The sequence below is a fragment of the Lissotriton vulgaris genome, chromosome 3_1 (assembly GCF_964263255.1).
Source record: "Lissotriton vulgaris chromosome 3_1, aLisVul1.2, whole genome shotgun sequence".
NCBI lineage: Eukaryota > Metazoa > Chordata > Amphibia > Caudata > Salamandridae > Lissotriton > Lissotriton vulgaris.
In genome coordinates, this window is record NC_141689.1 from 146,825,766 (window position 1) to 146,840,124 (window position 14,359).

Consider the following 14,359-nt stretch of genomic DNA (forward strand, 5'->3'; position numbering starts at 1 on the left):
CATATTGATTTGCACTTCACTCCGATCTGAGGCGGGCTGGGCTGTCGGGAGGGCGGTGTGACCTGCGGCAGGCAGCGTCGAGAGCCTGATTGCACGGCCTGAGAGCTGGAGGGATGCTGTGAATCAGCTAGAGCGGCAGGTTGGAGAGGCACTTCTCCGGTCTCCCCGCGGGCGCCGCCATAGTGCTTGCCGTCTTCCTCTCCTTCTTCCCCGGGCTGCGGGGGGCGGGCACTTCCGGCCGGCCGCGCTAGGATTGGCCGGCCGGCCAGTCACGGGGCAGGAGAGACGCAGAAGTGCCGGCAATGCCGGACCAGACACGGGGGCGTTCCCGGCGTCGCGTGACGTCGGCAAAAGCCAAAGAATGTCGGGAACGCCCCCGTGTCTGGTCCGACATTGACGGACAGGCCCCTCGTCCAATGGCAAGGCTCCGTTTACGGAGCCAGCCAATCAATGACGAGGGCCGAACCAAGCCACACTACAGTTATCATCAGGTTTTCGCCTGCGCCGAAAAGATGCGCAGAGCGCATCTTTGGCGAGGCAAAACCTAAAAAGGGGTAGGAAGTGGGAATGGAAAAGGTTAACCAGGAGGGGAATGATTCGGCGGTTAGGCTTGAACCCTCTAACGAACAGCCAATCTGGGTCTCACTACTGGTGACTAATCTCCAGCAGCAAATTAGAACTATCGTTAAAGAAGAACTGATACCTGTACTGGCACTACTAGGTGGGTTGACAACAAAGTTGAATGGCTGGGCAAAAAATAAAGAGACGGCCAAAGATATAACCAACAGTGTCAGAATGCTGTGTGCTCAGGCTACCACGAGTAACAAACAAATTGGCCACCCCATAATTATAAAGGACCTCTACATATCGATAACCCAAAATAAATCATTGCATGACAGGGAAAAAAAGGATATCCACGCAGAGGGACAATGCCCAGTAAATACAAACTGGACCGCTTATGGCCGGGAAAGAGAGGGGCTCCAGAGATAATCCCCAGGCAGGGGGCGCTTGAGACTGCCTCAAATCAGGATCGCAGTGTTCTAGAACGAAAAAACCAAACAAAACACACAGCCCTCCTATTTTAAACTTACCGCCGGAATCAGTCCCATATGTATTGGTTCTTGCAGGGGTCCCAGAATTAAGAAAGGGAATTTTAGAAACGCACCAAGAACTAAAAAATAAAACTACTCATTGGTTAGTAAATCACAGTGACTTTGGGTATGAGAACACCCACGAGATAGTAACTATAAAAAGGGTGGGATGGATAGACTAGAACCACATGGACATTTATGGAGACTGCGTAATAAATAATTTTAGAAATTCTTGCATCATTGATCATATTTTAGCAACAGAATATGGGAGGAATAGGGGGAGTTCTATCCTACTACGCCTAGGATATTTCTACCCCCCATAAGGCCTTATCAACAAGACTATTCCTATCAGTCGAGAAGGAGTTTTCCCCCCAGAAGAGCAGTATTCCCAAACCCAGGCAAGCTGCTGCCTAACTTTCCAATTTTTTATATTCCAACTGGTAATAGGTTCAGTCCCCTTGAGGGAGTGGACTGACTGAAGGGTCCCAATCCAAACAACAAAGAGGGAATAGCCCCACCTATATTAGACTTGGAGAGTCAGGATAGCCATACAATGCTAGATCTGGAATCCGTGGCTGGATTGGCAAGAGGGAGCATGAGCGGCTCTCAAAATCCAGACTGCCCGCTTTCCATGTCTACCCATTGCGAAAACTCTGAACAAATACTCAATTTAGAGCCAAAGTCCCTGAATGTTATGGGACCAGTATTAGATCTCCCGAATCAGCCATTATTGGTGCCCCCAATTAGGAACCCAGCGAACACCCAGGTGACAAGGGTTTTGTCCTGGAACATTGCAGGTTTGAATAGTAAACTTGATGACCCCGAATGGGGGACCTTTATTGATAATTTTGAGATCCTCATGTTCCAGGAAACCTGGGCAAGAAGAGAGGCTTCCAAATTAGGCTATGCTAGTTTTAATATTCCAGCAACCTCACGGGGACATGGAGACCATCTGGGGGTCTTACAACCTGGGTTGGATCACACCTGGGCTGTTCAGTGGTACAAATTGACACAGGGCACAGGGTCTTGCGACATCTTAAGTGTCCTGTTACGGTTCTCCTCAAAGCCCCCTGTTGTCCTAATAAATGTATATTCACGACCCACTCTCAAGGGCAGCGAATCTGATACAGTGGAAGAGCTAACTACTTTCCTAGGTTCTATAGATACTAATCAGATGATCATAGTAGGTGAGGACTTCAATTGCCAGTTTGAACCGCTAGAGGGGTTACCCCCTGATGGCTCATTTGATGAGGACCACTTCCTAAAAATCCCAGAGTCAGGATGTCCAAAAGTAAAAAAATGGTCCCCATTGGTGATTCAGATGAGTTGCCTCAGATTGAGACATTCCCTTCGAGCTTGAATTGGGAGATCCTCATCTGATTCATCAATGGATACACGTTCTATAGTAAAAACAGAGGGTTCATATTAGACTACATCTTCATTAACTCACATTCCTGAGATAGGATGATGGGTTTCAAAGTAATTCCCCGTCTAGATAGCGATCACTCCGCACTAGTAGTAGAACTAAAAGCTTTGAACATGGGTAGTCTGTCTCCTACAGTTAATCTGATTGACTCCAGGGTGGTGGTCACGAACTGTAGGAGGAGAGTGAAGTGGTCAAACTTTAGCCAATCGGAATATAGACTGGGCAGTTTATATGATGCCTTGTTACCGGTTCTTATAGACGTGTCCAATCTATGTAGTCTGAGTGCGGAGGAAATAGATCTACAGCAGGACCAATTGAACCACGCCAAATTAGGAAAAATCACCTTTGAATTTTTCTATCCCAATAAAACTTCGAAACAGGACAAGTTGCCCGCCCACCCCTGGTGCAATACGTCTTGCCGTAAGGCCAAGAAGGCACTGGTATTATCTATCAGAGTTAAAGATCGACTTTCCATGAGGTCAGCAAGAGTTAAATATAAAGTAGCCATACAAGTAGCCAAGCGAAGGTGGGAAGATGAAAATTGGGCCACAATGAAAACTGCATTAGGAGACAGAGACAGGAGGACATTCTGGGGACTTGCTAATTCCGGTACAACATCTCCGCGAAGTGCGGCCAAAGCAAACCTAGATGAACAGATCTGGCGGGAGCACTTTGAAACATTATACGCCAAGGAATCTGGAGACGATTCTGTTTATAGCTCTGACCCATTAGACGCCCAGGCCTGTAGTAAATCGGGATTCATTTCCCATGACTGACGGTGTTGTGGGCCTGAGTTTTAGCCTAAAAGAAATACAGGCCACAATAGCAAGAATAGCCCGTGGGAAAGCTCCAGGTTTGGACAAGATCCCTGGAGACCTCTTTAGGTCCGAACCTGATATCTGGGCCCCTTACTTTTGGATGCTTATTAATTCAATTATGCAAGGTATGAAGATCCCACCAAGCTGGCTTGGTGCGGAATTAATTCCGATTTTTAAAAAGGGCTCCCCGCTCCTTCCAACTAACTATAGACCCATAAGTTTAATTGACATTTCTCAGAAAATATTTGCACGGGTCTTACTCCTTAGATTGCAGTCTTGGATGGAAGAAGAAAAGGTACTGTCCGCCCTGCAGGCTGGGATCAGGGAAACATTGTCGAGCCTGGACCAAGTACTGAGACTATAATTGCTGTACTGGAAGACCGTAAGAATGCAGGGGGGCAGACTCTTCTTGATCTTTGTAGACTTGAGATCTGCATTTGATCTAGTCCCCAGGGCAAAATTATGGTTAGTTTTGGGTGAGATGGGGGTCCTGAATATTTAATTCAACTTTTTAAACGTTTACATGAATGCAACTACGCGCAAATTAGGTATGGTAAGGACGGCAATTTCACAGCACCCATACCCATCAACCGCGGCGTACGCCAGGGGTGCGTGATCGCGCCAACCTTATTTAGCCTCTACATTAATGGCCTGATTGATACCCTGCTCGTGGAAAAAGACCTGGATGCCCTCCAAGCTAGCCTCTCGTAGAATCTCGGCAATGATGTTTGCCGATGACACTCTATTGGTTGCTAAATCACCTATGGGAATTCAAAGGGTCTTGGAAAATTTGAGATGTTCTGTAGAGCCAGAGGTTTAGAAATAAACCTACATAAAACCAAATTCATGGCTTTTAATTGCCCAAAAAGCACACGCCCTAACCCGTCCCTAAATGGCAAACCCCTTGAGAGAGTCCTTTGTGTATTTAGGCATTACAATCTCCGAGACTATGGAATGGGGGGTACACATCACAAAATCTGCGCTAAAACTAGCACAATCCTCAGGTGGCATCATGAAGGTTTTCAATAAGTCTAGCAAAAGAACCATTAGCCCAGCAATTGAAATCTATAGGGCTCAGGCGAGAGGCGGGGCTTTATATGGCGCAGAGCTTTGGGGCCACCTTAATTTGAAGAAGTTAACACAGGTGGAGAACCAATACTTAAGACAGTTATTTAGACTGCCACGTAGCACCCCGGTACTCCCGCTACTTTTTGACATGGGTATAACTCTAATAGCCGAAGTAGCGAGCCTTAAACCTATAATGTACTGGCGTCGCTTGTGGACCACCCCCGAACTTACATCTTACCGAGAGGAACTACTAGAGGTATTGAGGTTACGAGGTGCTGTAAAAATTCAGTGGTTTGCACATATTAAATCCTTATTAATCAGCATGAGTCTAGGGGATCGCTGGTTCGAACCCGAGTCAGCCTGTCTGTTAATATCTAAGGACCAAGTGAAGGCTTGTTATAAAGAGCACAGACTAACCCAACTCCACACCTCTTCAAGAATCAGGAAACTCTCAAATGGGTTCCTGGAACTAAAAGTTAATCCTTGCTTCGAGCCTGCAATAGATCTCATAAATCCACCAGCAGCTAGGAAGCTCTATTTTCAATATAGACATGGGGTGCTCCCACTTCACTGCTTTACATTCAAGTGGAGAGATCATCAAACGACCCAATGCCCTGCATGTCACCACCCTGAGGAATCTGAGCTCCATGTTTTTTTTAGCTGTTCAGGCTACCAGAAGGCAAGGAGACGTTGGCTGGTCCAGACGTGCAGGAATCTAGGCAATAGGCGCTGTCTCTAAGTTTTTAGGATATTGAAAACAGATACTAGCATCCCAATAGTATATTCGGTTGCTGGTTTCTTGTTTTCAGTGTGGTGTACTAGAAGGGTTTATTTGAAATCATGAAATGTTGCATTGATTACCCTGTGGTGAAGTACATACTCAGCATAAGCAACTCCCTAACTGTATAGCATCTCATGTATAGCTTTTAATTGTATAGTTTTTAATGCAATAGCTTTTGCTCTTTTTATACTCGTCGTTTTCTTTTTTTAGCTAATTTATGTACACACTGCACTACGCACTTTCCGAAATTATTTGTGTAAGTCCTGCCGTACTTCAAATCTCAAAATACCCAAATGAATTCGATTATGAAAATATGTGTATAATTATAATTGGTCTTATCTGTTTTTTAATCATGATTGTCAGCATGATCCAGTTTTTCCTTTTTATGTAAATGTTTGCTTTGTGTTGTACTTTCTAGGTCACTTTGACCGAAATAAAGTCCTTTCAATGACAAAAATTGATGACTTTTCACCCATCCTTACGTTCCCTTTCTGAAACTCTTGCCTACTCCTGGCTTCTTCTGTCTGCAAATGACAGCCACCAGCCGAGACTCACCCGTCATATCACGCCCTCCTTACTAGACCAAAACACAGGGAGGTGGAGGTTGTTCAGTCCATGGTCCTCTCCACACCCGACTGTGGTAACACCATTCTTACAAGTGCTTCTGAAATTCACCTGCACCACTCACTTACATCTACCCTTCGTGCCTAGGGTGACCAGATTCTCAAAACAAAAAACGGGGACAGGGATTACACATAGAAGTAGGACTACGGTTTGCATTAACCATCGACATAAAAGTAGGACTATTTGACAGCTGTCATAGACATAGAAAAACGACTACAATGACAGCTCCCTCCACAGACCGAGATGAAGCATTACAGACAACAAATCAGAGGTCTTTTATGGGCAGTAACCATTAATTCCATTTAAACAGATTTTGCCTCAACATTTGCTATAGTTGGTGACCACCCTTGTCTTGAAATTCTAAGTATGTTTTCTCATTAAATAAGTATATATATATTATGACTGTTAGCTGTGAACAAATAAGAAAATTGCCCAATTGAAGAGGAGTTTGTGCGCTCTTGTTTTTGCCATGACTAAGTGAACGAGTGCATCGCTTTTGAGTTTGATATATTATATATATATATATATATACATACTGTAGGCATCAAAATCAGATACTGCTGTTTGTAGAATACTCCTCCCCGCAAAGCACCTCCCCTATTTTCAGCACAGTTAATTGTTGATCTCAGAGGGCTCACACGTTTTTGTAACAAACGTTTGCCTTTTTTCCGGTGGCCATATTCACTGTGGTCTGCTCCTGGAGCAATTTGTGAAAGGACCTTTTATATCGATTACTCCAAATTTAGAGCTGAGCACGCAATCTAGTGACCCGTTAATCGACCTAAGGGCAACAGGTACAGAGTCCACTAAAGATCAATCTATAATTGTGGAGACACAGACCCCAGACTCCCCCAAGATTGTTACTCCCAGGTGCCCTGCCAGAAAATGTAAAGCAAAACTAAAAAATATTATTAAACAACCCATAAGAAGGAAAAAGGGGTAGGAAGTGGGAATGGAAAAGGTTAACCAGGAGGGGAATGATTCGGCGGTTAGGCTTGAACCCTCTAACGAACAGCCAATCTGGGTCTCACTACTGGTGACTAATCTCCAGCAGCAAATTAGAACTATCGTTAAAGAAGAACTGATACCTGTACTGGCACTACTAGGTGGGTTGACAACAAAGTTGAATGGCTGGGCAAAAAATAAAGAGACGGCCAAAGATATAACCAACAGTGTCAGAATGCTGTGTGCTCAGGCTACCACGAGTAACAAACAAATTGGCCACCCCATAATTATAAAGGACCTCTACATATCGATAACCCAAAATAAATCATTGCATGACAGGGAAAAAAAGGATATCCACGCAGAGGGACAATGCCCAGTGAATACAAACTGGCCACATCAGGACCGCTTATGGCCGGGAAAGAGAGGGGCTCCAGAGATAATCCCCAGGCAGGGGGCGCTTGAGACTCCCTCAAATCAGGATCGCAGTGTTCTAGAACGAAAAAACCAAACAAAACACACAGCCCTCCTATTTTAAACTTACCGCCGGAATCAGTCCCATATGTATTGGTTCTTGCAGGGGTCCCAGAATTAAGAAAGGGAATTTTAGAAACGCACCAAGAACTAAAAAATAAAACTACTCATTGGTTAGTAAATCACAGTGACTTTGGGTATGAGAACACCCACGAGATAGTAACTATAAAAAGGGTGGGATGGATAGACTAGAACCACATGGACATTTATGGAGACTGCGTAATAAATAATTTTAGAAATTCTTGCATCATTGATCATATTTTAGCAACAGAATATGGGAGGAATAGGGGGAGTTCTATCCTACTACGCCTAGGATATTTCTACCCCCCATAAGGCCTTATCAACAAGACTATTCCTATCAGTCGAGAAGGAGTTTTCCCCCCAGAAGAGCAGTATTCCCAAACCCAGGCAAGCTGCTGCCTAACTTTCCAATTTTTTATATTCCAACTGGTAATAGGTTCAGTCCCCTTGAGGGAGTGGACTGACTGAAGGGTCCCAATCCAAACAACAAAGAGGGAATAGCCCCACCTATATTAGACTTGGAGGGTCAGGATAGCCATACAATGCTAGATCTGGAATCCGTGGCTGGATTGGCAAGAGGGAGCATGAGCGGCTCTCAAAATCCAGACTGCCCGCTTTCCATGTCTACCCATTGTGAAAACTCTGGACAAATACTCAATTTAGAGCCGAAGTCCCGAATGTTATGGGACCAGTATTAGATCTCCCAAATCAGCCATTATTGGTGCCCCCAATTAGGAACCCAGCGAACACCCAGGTGACAAGGGTTTTGTCCTGGAACATTGCAGGTTTGAATAGTAAACTTGATGACCCCGAATGGGGGACCTTTATTGATAATTTTGAGATCTGCATGTTCCAGGAAACCTGGGCAAGAAGAGAGGCTTCCAAATTAGGCTATGCTAGTTTTAATATTCCAGCAACCTCACGGGGACATGGAGACCATCTGGGGGTCTTACAACCTGGGTTGGATCACACCTGGGCTGTTCAGTGGTACAAATTGACACAGGGCACAGGGTCTTGCGACATCTTAAGTGTCCTGTTACGGTTCTCCTCAAAGCCCCCTGTTGTCCTAATAAATGTATATTCACGACCCACTCTCAAGGGCAGCGAATCTGATACAGTGGAAGAGCTAACTACTTTCCTAGGTTCTATAGATACTAATCAGATGATCATAGTAGGTGAGGACTTCAATTGCCAGTTTGAACCGCTAGAGGGGTTACCCCCTGATGGCTCATTTGATGAGGACCACTTCCTAAAAATCCCAGAGTCAGGATGTCCAAAAGTAAAAAAATGGTCCCCATTGGTGATTCAGATGAGTTGCCTCAGATTGAGACATTCCCTTCGAGCTTGAATTGGGAGATCCTCATCTGATTCATCAAATGGATACACGTTCTATAGTAAAAACAGAGGGTTCATTTTAGACTACATCTTCATTAACTCACATTCCTGGGATAGGATGATGGGTTTCAAAGTAATTCCCCGTCTAGATAGCGATCACTCCGCACTAGTAGTAGAACTAAAAGCTTTGAACATGGGTAGTCTGTCTCCTACAGTTAATCTGATTGACTCCAGGGTGGTGGTCACGAACTGTAGGAGGAGAGTGAAGTGGTCAAACTTTAGCCAATCGGAATATAGACTGGGCAGTTTATATGATGCCTTGTTACCGGTTCTTATAGACGTGTCCAATCTATGTAGTCTGAGTGCGGAGGAAATAGATCTACAGCAGGACCAATTGAACCACGCCAAATTAGGAAAAATCACCTTTGAATTTTTCTATCCCAATAAAACTTCGAAACAGGACAAGTTGCCCGCCCACCCCTGGTGCAATACGTCTTGCCGTAAGGCCAAGAAGGCACTGGTATTATCTATCAGAGTTAAAGATCGACTTTCCATGAGGTCAGCAAGAGTTAAATATAAAGTAGCCATACAAGTAGCCAAGCGAAGGTGGGAAGATGAAAATTGGGCCACAATGAAAACTGCATTAGGAGACAGAGACAGGAGGACATTCTGGGGACTTGCTAATTCCGGTACAACATCTCCGCGAAGTGCGGCCAAAGCAAACCTAGATGAACAGATCTGGCGGGAGCACTTTGAAACATTATACGCTAAGGAATCTGGAGACGATTCTGTTTATAGCTCTGACCCATTAGACGCCCAGGCCTGTAGTAAATCGGGATTCATTTCCCATGACTGACGGTGTTGTGGGCCTGAGTTTTAGCCTAAAAGAAATACAGGCCACAATAGCAAGAATAGCCCGTGGGAAAGCTCCAGGTTTGGACAAGATCTCTGGAGACCTCTTTAGGTCCGAACCTGATATCTGGGCCCCTTACTTTTGGATGCTTATTAATTCAATTATGCAAGGTATGAAGATCCCACCAAGCTGGCTTGGTGCGGAATTAATTCCGATTTTTAAAAAGGGCTCCCCACTCCTTCCAACTAACTATAGACCCATAAGTTTAATTGACATTTCTCAGAAAATATTTGCACGGGTCTTACTCCTTAGATTGCAGTCTTGGATGGAAGAAGAAAAGGTACTGTCCGCCCTGCAGGCTGGGATCAGGGAAACATTGTCGAGCCTGGACCAAGTACTGAGACTATAATTGCTGTACTGGAAGACCGTAAGAATGCAGGGGGGCAGACTCTTCTTGATCTTTGTAGACTTGAGATCTGCATTTGATCTAGTCCCCAGGGCGAAATTATGGTTAGTTTTGGGTGAGATGGGGGTCCTGAATATTTAATTCAACTTTTTAAACGTTTACATGAATGCAACTACGCGCAAATTAGGTATGGTAAGGACGGCAATTTCACAGCACCCATACCCATCAACCGCGGCGTACGCCAGGGGTGCGTGATCGCGCCAACCTTATTTAGCCTCTACATTAATGGCCTGATTGATACCCTGCTCGTGGAAAAAGACCTGGATGCCCTCCAAGCTAGCCTCTCGTAGGATCTCGGCAATGATGTTTGCCGATGACACTCTATTGGTTGCTAAATCACCTATGGGAATTCAAAGGGTCTTGGACAAATTTGAGATGTTCTGTAGAGCCAGAGGTTTAGAAATAAACCTACATAAAACCAAATTCATGGCTTTTAATTGCCCAAAAAGCACACGCCCTAACCCGTCCCTAAATGGCAAACCCCTTGAGAGAGTCCTTTGTGTATTTAGGCATTACAATCTCCGAGACTATGGAATGGGGGGTACACATCACAAAATCTACGCTAAAACTAGCACAATCCTCAGGTGGCATCATGAAGGTTTTCAATAAGTCTAGCAAAAGAACCATTAGCCCAGCAATTGAAATCTATAGGGCTCAGGCGAGAGGCGGGGCTTTATATGGCGCAGAGCTTTGGGGCCACCTTAATTTGAAGAAGTTAACACAGGTAGAGAACCAATACTTAAGACAGTTATTTAGACTGCCACGTAGCACCCCGCTACTCCCGCTACTTTTTGACATGGGTATAACTCTAATAGCCGAAGTAGCGAGCCTTAAACCTATAATGTACTGGCGTCACTTGTGGACCACCCCCGAACTTACATCTTACCGGGAGGAACTACTAGAGGTATTGAGGTTACGAGGTGCTGTAAAAATTCCGTGGTTTGCACATATTAAATCCTTATTAATCAGCATGAGTCTAGGGGATCGCTGGTTCGAACCCGAGTCAGCCTGTCTGTTAATATCTAAGGACCAAGTGAAGGCTTGTTACAAAGAGCACAGACTAACCCAACTCCACACCTCTTCCAGAATCAGGAAACTCTCAAACGGGTTCCTGGAACTAAAAGTTAATCCTTGCTTCGAGCCTGCAATAGATCTCATAAATCCACCAGCAGCTAGGAAGCTCTATTTTCAATATAGACATGGGGTGCTCCCACTTCACTGCTTTACATCCAAGTGGAGAGATCATCAAACGACCCAATGCCCTGTATGTGACCACCCTGAGGAATCTGAGCTCCATGTTTTTTTTAGCTGTTCAGGCTATCAGAAGGCAAGGAGACGTTGGCTGGTCCAGCCGAGCAGGAATCTTGGCAATATGCGCTGTCTCGAAGTTTTTAGGATATTGAAAACAGATACTAGCATCCCAATAGTATATTCGGTTGCTGGTTTCTTGTTTTCAATGTGGTGTACTATTAGGGTTTATTTGAAATCATGAAATGTTGCATTGATTGCCCTGTGGTGAAGTACATACTCAGCATAAGCAACTCCCTAACTGTATAGCATCTCAGGTATAGTTTTTAATTGTATAGTTTTTAATCCAATAGCTTTTGCTCTTTTTATACTCGTCGTTTTCTTTTTTTAGCTAATTTATGTACACACTGCACTACGCACTTTCCGAAATTATTTGTGTAAGTCTTGCCGTACTTCAAATCTCAAAATACCCAAATGAATTCCATTATGAAAATATGTGTATAATTATAATCGGTCTTATCTTTTTTTTAATCATGATTGTCAGCATGATGCAGTTTTTCCTTGTTATGTAAATGTTTGCTTTGTTTTGTACTTTCTAGGTCACTTTGACCAAAATAAGCCTTTCGAATGACAAAAAAGGATGACTTTTCACCCATCCTTACGTTACCTTTCTGAAACTCTTGCCTACTCCTGGCTACTTCTGTCTGCAAATGACAGCCACCAGCCGAGACTCACCCGTCATATCACGCCCTCCTTACTAGACCAAAACACAGGGAGGTGGAGGTTGTTCAGTCCATGGTCCTCTCCACACCCGACTGTGGTAACACCATTCTTACAAGTGCTTCTGAAACTCACCTGCACCACTCTCTTACATCTACCCTTCGTGCCTAGGGTGACCAGATTCTCAAAACAAACAAGCATTTACAATGCAATGGTTTCGCCTTTGTTAAAGTTTGAGCTTTTGGTATTGCTTTTGACAAATGAAAGAAACTTTTTTTTAACTTGTAAGCGATTTTATCATAGTTTACATGATGTTTGTTGCGTTATTTGCATAAATATTTTTAGGGCTCGGCATGGGTGTAGCTTCAGGAGGGGTGTTACACACCCCTAATAAATGTCTTTTCCGTTATATAATGTTGGGTACCGGTGGTTTCAGTCGGTTATGGTGACGCGTCCGTTGTATTTCGCCAGTCATTTTTCCATACACATAGACAAAAACGCACACACTCGCTCGGTTTTAAAAGTCTTCAAAAATATTAGTTACTTTACTCTCCCTGTAAATTTGTTAGCTCGCCCACCTAACCCTTCTAACCACACACACTTCCTAGCATAGTGTGCTACACATGTTGGTGGCTTAAGTGCACCACATAAGTGAGCGCTCTATAAACGCTGCAATACAATGAAATTCAGCGCAGCAGACAGCGCTGGGGACCCGCTCACGCACATCGGTCCACGGGGCAGAGGGTCCTGGCATGTGTGGCCGCGGTACTCACCCCGGGCAGCATCGCCGGAATCTCCTCCTCTGCGGCTCCGACCTCGACAGAGAGGATGCAGGAAAAGCTTCCGGATCACAGGTTAGTGCTCAGCAGTGTCTGGGCTGGGCTGCCTCCCGGTGGCAGCGCAGTGGGCCCGGGCACTGGTAGCACGACTAGGCGCGCGTGCCCCCTCCCTCCGCCGGCGTCCCCGCCCCGCATGGTCACGCCGTGCCTCCCCGCCCAGCCGAGCCCAGGGCAACTGAGGACAACGGGGCAGAAGTCTCCCCGCGTCCAGGGAAACTGAGGACAACGGGGCAGAAGTCTCCCCGCGTCCAGGGCAACTGAGGACAAGGGGGCAGAAGTCTCCCCGAGTGCCCGCGTTGCCTATAGTTTCCTCCCAACCCGTGTGCCCTCAGGGGCTGAGCGCTGCGTAGACCGAGGAGTCACCTGATCCCGTATGCAGCCCTCATGGAAGCGATAAACTGAAAATAACCTACTCCTCAGGGCGGCTACAGCTCCAGCCCCTCGCCGCCCACCGGACCTCGGTCTCCAGCGCCAGCCTCGGTTAAACCAGTGACCAGCTGGAGGTGCGGACGTCCTGCTCACAGCAAGCGTGTCCCGGCGCCACCCCTCGCACCGTGTGCTCTGCCTCCGGCTGCCATTGTTTATTTATTTATTTGATTCCCCGGGAAGGAAGCGGAGGCCAGTGAGAACTTAAATCTTGCAGCCAACTCCAGCAACAGACACTTCTAAAAAGAACAAAACAGGCCGACACAAAAAAAAAATAGCACACACCCACCGCCGCGATGACGATCAGAAAAGGGTGGAGAGGGAAGAAATCGCGGGATTGCCCACGAATCTGGTCCGGCCGTGACGAACAGATCTCTGTTCCAATGGCTAGCCTCCATTTATGAAGCTAGCCAATGGAACAGAGGGCGGATTCCCAAGCCACATAGTATTCTCATTAGGTTTTCGCCTGCGCGAAAAGCTGCGCAGTGCGCAGCTTTCACTTAGGCAAAACCTAAAAACGGGGACAGGGATTACACATAGAAGTAGGACTATGGTTTGCATTAACCATCAACGTGAAAGTAGGACTATTTGACAGCTGTCATAGACATAGAAAAACGACTACAATGACAGCTCCCTCCACAGACCGAGATGAAGCATTTCAGACAACAAATCAGAGGTCTTTTATGGGCAGTAACCATTAATCCCATTTAAACAGATTTTGCCTCACCATTTGCTATAGTTGGTGACCACCCTTGTATTGAAATTCCAAGTATGTTTTCTCAATAAATAAGTATATATATATATTATGACTGTTAACTGTGAACAATAAAGAAAATCGCCTAATTGAAGAGGAGTTTGTGCGCTCTTGTTTTTGCCACGACTAAGTGAACGAGTGCATCGCTTTTGAGTTTGATATATTATATATACAAATATACATACTGTAGGCATCAAAATCAGATACTGCTGTTTTTAGAATACTCCTCCCCGTAAAGCACTTCCCCTATATTCAGCACAGTTAATTGTTGATCTCAGAGGGCTCAAACATTTTTGTAAAAAACGTTTGCCTTTTTTTCTGTGGCCATATTCACTGTGGTCTGCTCCTGGAGCAGTTTGTGAAAGGACCTTTTATATCAGCTCCTAGGTCTGACGTACAACTGTAATTGATTT